Raw genomic sequence first — 6,139 nt, 5'->3', positions numbered from 1 at the left:
AAGGGAGGTGGGAGGCAAATGCATGAGGCCAGGCTCTTCTTAGTGGTGTGTAGCAACAGAATGGTCTAGAACCTGAAGTTCTACAAGTTCTAACATGCAGAAGAACTTCTTTATGGTAAGGATGACAGAGCACAGATTGCCCAGAGTGGTTGTGGAGTCTCCTTCTCTGGCACTATTCAAGACACGTCTGGACTCCTCCCTGTGTGACCTATTGTAGGGGGGTTGGACTCAGTGGTCTCTTGAGGTCCCTTTCAACCCTGCAATTCTGTGATTCTGAAAATGAAGAGGCCAAAGACTGGGCACTGTAAATAATGTCCTTTTTGTTCAGTCCCCAGTCCACTTACTAGGCAGATGAAAAATGAATACATTTTAACATCTGTGTGCTGTGAAATTAAACCACGTTGTTATCATGCAGCATTTCTAATGTATGTAATGTGCAAAACATATTACATACTTAACATGCTCATGAAGTCTAGGACGATCTCATAAAATGTTAATGTTACTTCTTTCTGATGTCCAGCTCTTGATATAGAGTCTCAATGTTGATCTGGCTTAAACTGCCAGGATTCATTTGTATTTTTGAAGTTGTGAACCTGAACAGCTTTGCCAGATGTTTGATGAGAATTAATTCATCTTTCATCATTTCCAGAACTTCCTGTTTAGGGATTTCTGAGATAAAACTGTGGAGAGAATAGTCATGACTTGAAGATGTCAGTGCTACAAGTACCACATGGAATTTGGAAACCTGGAGGATCTTAGCAATGGAAGATGATGAGCAGAAAAGTTAATGAAGTATTCTGTAAGTTTAGTAAAAAAAAGTTACGTTCATTTTTATTCCTCATTATTAAAAAATATACTTGCCCTAATTGATCCTTTCTTATCTCGTTTTAAAGACAGATTCTGTAACTGCTGTATTTCTGCAATCTGCTTTTTTGCAGTTCTTGTGTGTTTATGCTAATCCTGAGGGCAAACTCTCCCAGTTTACGAGATGGAGAACTGTAGACTAAAAGAGCACCCCTACCTTTACAGTGGCAACTAACAACATCTAAACATTTCCTAGAGATAAAGGCCTTAAAATACTGATCTTATCCTTGTCTCCGCAGCAGCCTGAACAAAATACCTGAAGGTCAGCAGAGTGACAGCTCATAATAATATTCTCTCTGTACTGAGCTGAGGACACAAATCCCAGCTCCTAGATGAGGGCTTCAGTCTGTCCTGGGATAGTAGCAAGAATGGAGAAGAACTGCATACGCACACATCAGAATATATGCAGTTGTCTTGTGTATCTGGTATGTTTTATAAACTTCATACACTGTAAAGATAATATTTCTAATTTTATGTTGTTGAACAGCAAAAAACTTTTGAGTATTGGAGAGAATGTATATATACTAATGAATGTAATGTCCCACAAAATGCAGAATACTGCATTATAGTTCATATCTACTTTATGTGCCTAAAACTCATGAGATTTTTTTATTTGTATATTAATGAAGGTATGATTTTTCCAGTTCAAGTAATAATGAATTCCTATAAAGGGTTTGGTAGCAATGGAAAATTTTCACTCTGATTGGTGTAATAAAACTATGCCAACAGCTCCCTCTATGTACCATATAAAGGATGCTAGCAGAAGGATCGTCTGGTATAAGTATAAGATATTACTGGGGAAAAAGAATCATTTCTGTGCCATTTAATTTGTCCTTGCTGAGGATTGGGACATTTTTAATTAAAAAAAAAGAAGTAACATCAATTTGTGCTACTTACATAGTTATAGTTATGCATTTTTCTGTTGAAAATTTCCTTGATTGTTTACTTATGACTCTGTCTGATTCATTCAGTTCCCTTCTTAATTCCATTTTTTATACGTTGTTTACCGTAATGCAGATAGTTCCTTAACTACACAAAATAGAGCAATGCAACAAGAGGACGGTAACTCAATGTTGCCTGTGTAAAGCCCGGAAATGGAAGGTGAGGTAGTGTGGAGGATTCTCTCTACATGAGAGCTGCACATCTGTGTGAAAAAGTGTTTCACTATTAAAGGAGAGCATCACTGTCAACTATGGAAGGCACTACAGAAGAAGTCAGGTTTTTCTCCGTATTCTCACTTGCTGCTTCTTTTCCACGTGACAGCAGAAGTATCCCCTCGTCTCCTTGTCTTTTGTCTCCCTTTCTCCCTTCTCCATTTAACTTGTGAAACTTCATGGTGGGTTTGATCTATCTGGGCTGTAACACACCCTTCACCATGGGCTGTGTCTGTTAAACATAATTTAGCAGGTTACAGTATGTCAGATGAATTGAGACGATCTTTGCAGACCTGCAACAAACATGGAAAAAAAAAGGATTTATTTTTTGTCTCCAACCTATTTCGTAGCAAACTGTACAGAGTTACACTAACTTGCATATTCCATAGGCTGAAACATGCTTACAGCCCCTGGTACTCAGCTGACACTCAGCCAAGCTGTTAAACTGCATACTGTGATTCTAACCATGGGTGGTGCCTGCAGCATCCGCCACAAATTTGTCTTGATATATGCTTTTTGCCACCAGCTTCCCAAGATTAACTACAGAAATAGTGAGTGCTCTTAGACCTGAATTCAGATTAATTCTATTAAGTACTTTTTATTTAAATAACAGAAAGTGATGTACTTGTGAGTCAGGGAGAAAATAAATGCTACTGCACACACTGAAAGGAAGTAACACCTTTTTATTTTTTAATCCATAGATTCATTGGCATCGGGTACGTCTACTCACCAAATAATTTATCAAGTACATCAGTATTTATAAAGTACATTAATGAGTCGGAACATGATCTAATCAGTATGTGGAAGTTTATTTGTCAGACTGACTTAGAAGTACACATTGGTATTTTTCTGCTGAAGATCAAAATTAAACTACTTTCTGAGGGAAGAGGAAGGAGACGAAGGGAAGAGAAGGGAAAGGAATATTCTGTATTTCTGTAATTATGTTTTACAAAAGTTATATGGGGTTTAACCAGAAGAAAGCTTAAGTGATTGTGTTCACGTGTCAGCACAGAAAACTCTCAAGTGTCTGTACAAAGATGGGTGAAAAAGGAAATAAACTGAAGCTCAGGGAACTCTCCTGAACTGTTCCCATTTCTGCTGTTTTCTTCCCAATGCGAGTGCTCTTCCCATGTGCTTTTACTATTCTGATTCACAAGCAAAGCAGCATCAGAGATATCTCTTTTAGGCAATCCTTTCTTCCTCTCCAAGGAATGCAGGATACAAAGATGCTATTCTCCTTGATACCTCTGTTTTTTAATTTAGTGGCACCTAAACGCTGCAGTAGAAAACATCTTTTTTTTTCCCTCTCTCAGTAGACATTTGTCTCAGAGAACATGCAATGCAATCAGTAAAGTCGAAGATGAAAAGAAGTGCTCAGGTTTCAGCTTCTGAGGGACAGAAGCATCAGTGGGTCCCAGGCCACCACAGCACCACAGTTTCAGCTCCTTCTTCAGTGAGAGCTGAGGCTATGTCAGTTTTTGCTGCAGCCAATCTTCTGGCCTCCAAAGCCCTCCATCCCACCCTTCCTGCCCCCATCTCTGATTTGCCTCTTTTCTAATCCCACACAGGCTCCTATTCTCTTCAAAGAGGTGCCCCCTGTGTCACATACTCCCCCAAAATGCCATCTGTGTGGTTTCTTTCAGACCACTAATGTAAAGCACTTGGATAGCCCCCTATTTACTTGCTTCAGAGCTGCACTTACAAGGCCCACCACCTGAAACACTGCAATCAAGCTGACAACACAACCAATCAAGGTCTGACCTGCAGCCGTTTCCTAGGAAACCCAAGCCACTGCCACAGAAACAGATTGTACACAGTGGAAGGAAACATATATTTTGAGTTAGAAAAAAAAAAAAAAAAGAAGCTTTTCAGTTTTTTCCCCAGTACTTCTGAGTTATTACAAAGCACTTCTAAAATAATAGTAATGAAAAATACTCTTGTTAAGAAAGATTGAGTGATGATGGTCAGGTAAGTACTTAAAGCCAGGCAGAGAGCCTTAGAGAAAGACCTTGAACCAGGTCTGCTTGAGTGCTTGTTCCTGCTTTGCTACTGAGTCACTTCATAACCTTTGCCAAGTCACTGCTAAAAGATTTTTGAGCCATTAAATCCATAGTTCCAATGAACAATAAGTTCGGATCAAAACAACTTGAGTACCTGAAGAAGACAATTTGGAAGAAAGGAATAACATTGTCATGACCATACTAGAAACTCTAAGAAAATTGCTAACAGGAAAGGCCACCTCTTCTACAAGAGGAAAAAATTCCATCTCGTTTTACAGCAGTGAGTCTGCTTAGGAGGTATATTTACCATTTAGAAAAGCTTTAAGTATTATTTCTCTTCAGTGGAACGCTTTTATTATATGCTACAATTTAATTTGCAAGTAAATTTATATTTGCTTGTGAGTTAATGCCCAGCTTCTTGAACACAGGTTGCATATGGGAATAATGGTATTCCTTGTAATTTGATCAATGAGTATAATCAAAGTAGGATCTATAAAATGGAATAAGGAATAATAAAGAGGAATAAGAAATAAGGAGTAATGAAAACCTCCCAGGATGTCTTTCACCAAAATGAAACTTTGACTATCCTAAGTAAAACCTATTAATTTCAGGGTACAGTTCCCTTCATCTCCATTCATATGGAGTAAACTCCCCATGAATTGTGTTCTAAGAGCAGTCTGTATGTCTCCACTGATCATGAAGAGATCCCAGGATGACTAACTCAGAAGCTGATGACTCCAGTTCTCTACACCTAATTACGTGAACTCTGCCCATCAGAAAATGGAGTAAAGAACAAGCTCTTGCAGGGAAGTTTTGGGGAATTTGAGGTAGAAGGACTCTGGGAGAGAGGTGAAGCAGTTTGACTGGGGGAGTAAAGGTCTTCTGCACTGTTGTTCTGTTCCATGAACAACTACCATGGAGAACATAGGAACCTCTGGGCTTACCAACGTTTGGTAGTGACTGTGAGGAAAGAATCTAAGAGATGGACAAGAAAGTGACCCAAGGACTTCTTCCTGTGCTGGCTAACTCATTTAACCACTGTGTAAGTATTTTGTTATCCCTCAGGGAACACTACCCAAATGCCTGTGCAAGAGGTGTACCCTAATTAATTAAACATGAACCTGATCTTTGTGTGATTATAAAGTCATATTCAGTAACTATGTGGGTCCTGGGCAGAAGCTCATGGTTGACCCTTTCCCATCCACTGTGAATTTTCTGTGGTGCTACATGTCCTAGCTGTGCAGTGATTTGGAACACTGGACAAGTGCCTCTGAATTGCTCTCGGAAAAAAACAGAAACCAATATGAAGATATAAAGGTGGATACTGAAGACAAAGCATACTGCAGCAACAGGCTATTTTAATTTTACTTTTAGAGAGAAGGAAAAATCAACTTTTGATTTATCCAGTCAGGTTTACTAAAACCGTGCCTCACATACATCAAAGTGTTGAAAGAACCTTAGGAAAGAGCCCAGTCACTATTTGGACAACATCATAGCTCTGATGAGGATGGAAGTGGTTGTTTCCAAGAGAGTAGTATATTTCTTCTTACCATGAATGCTCATTTCTGCTCCTTAAGTTCAGTTCTCTGCCAAGCATTTTCTGTTTAAAATTTCTCCCTACCCTCTGGTGTTGTCTCTTCACAGTTCCCTTCTATTCTGTATTGTGGCTGTAGTGCTTAATGTGACAATTAATAAGAACAGTGAATTAAAGCTTCCAGCTATGATGAGACAGCAAATAGATTAATTAACAAGAAAAGAGGTTTTCAGGTAGAAGAGTGAAAGGAATCTCAGTCAGGTTGCTCACACTCTTCATGCTAACAAGAAGTTAGTTTTAATAAGAATATTCTTGAGTTTTTCACACAGTTTCTTTGTAAGTTTATTCATGTGACAGTTGTCTTTTATAGTGGTCACGAGATACATCAGGTGGATCTGGGGAAATTAGATCAGTCTTCAGTATTCACTGACATGTTGTGTGTCTTAACTCAAACCCTTTTAGGATTCATGCCACTCTTCCTCTAACAAGATTCCCTCCTTTTCCTTTTCCTTTTCCTTTTCCTTTTCCTTTTCCTTTTCCTTTTCCTTTTCCTTTTCCTTTTCCTTTTCCTTTTCCTTTTCCTTTTC

General features: G+C 38.7%; 1 long non-coding RNA gene across 1 annotated transcript; it reads left to right on the top strand.

Moving 5' to 3' along the window:
* Nucleotides 658-3,055, top strand: LOC110392647. Its single transcript, XR_002434533.1, has 3 exons — nucleotides 658-799; nucleotides 1,104-1,289; nucleotides 1,882-3,055. It is a non-coding gene; the product is annotated as an uncharacterized LOC110392647 (long non-coding RNA).

This window comes from Numida meleagris, chromosome 1, assembly GCF_002078875.1.
Source record: "Numida meleagris isolate 19003 breed g44 Domestic line chromosome 1, NumMel1.0, whole genome shotgun sequence".
In the NCBI taxonomy this organism is placed as follows: Eukaryota; Metazoa; Chordata; class Aves; order Galliformes; family Numididae; genus Numida; species Numida meleagris.
This window is presented reverse-complemented; position numbering and strand designations above follow the sequence as displayed.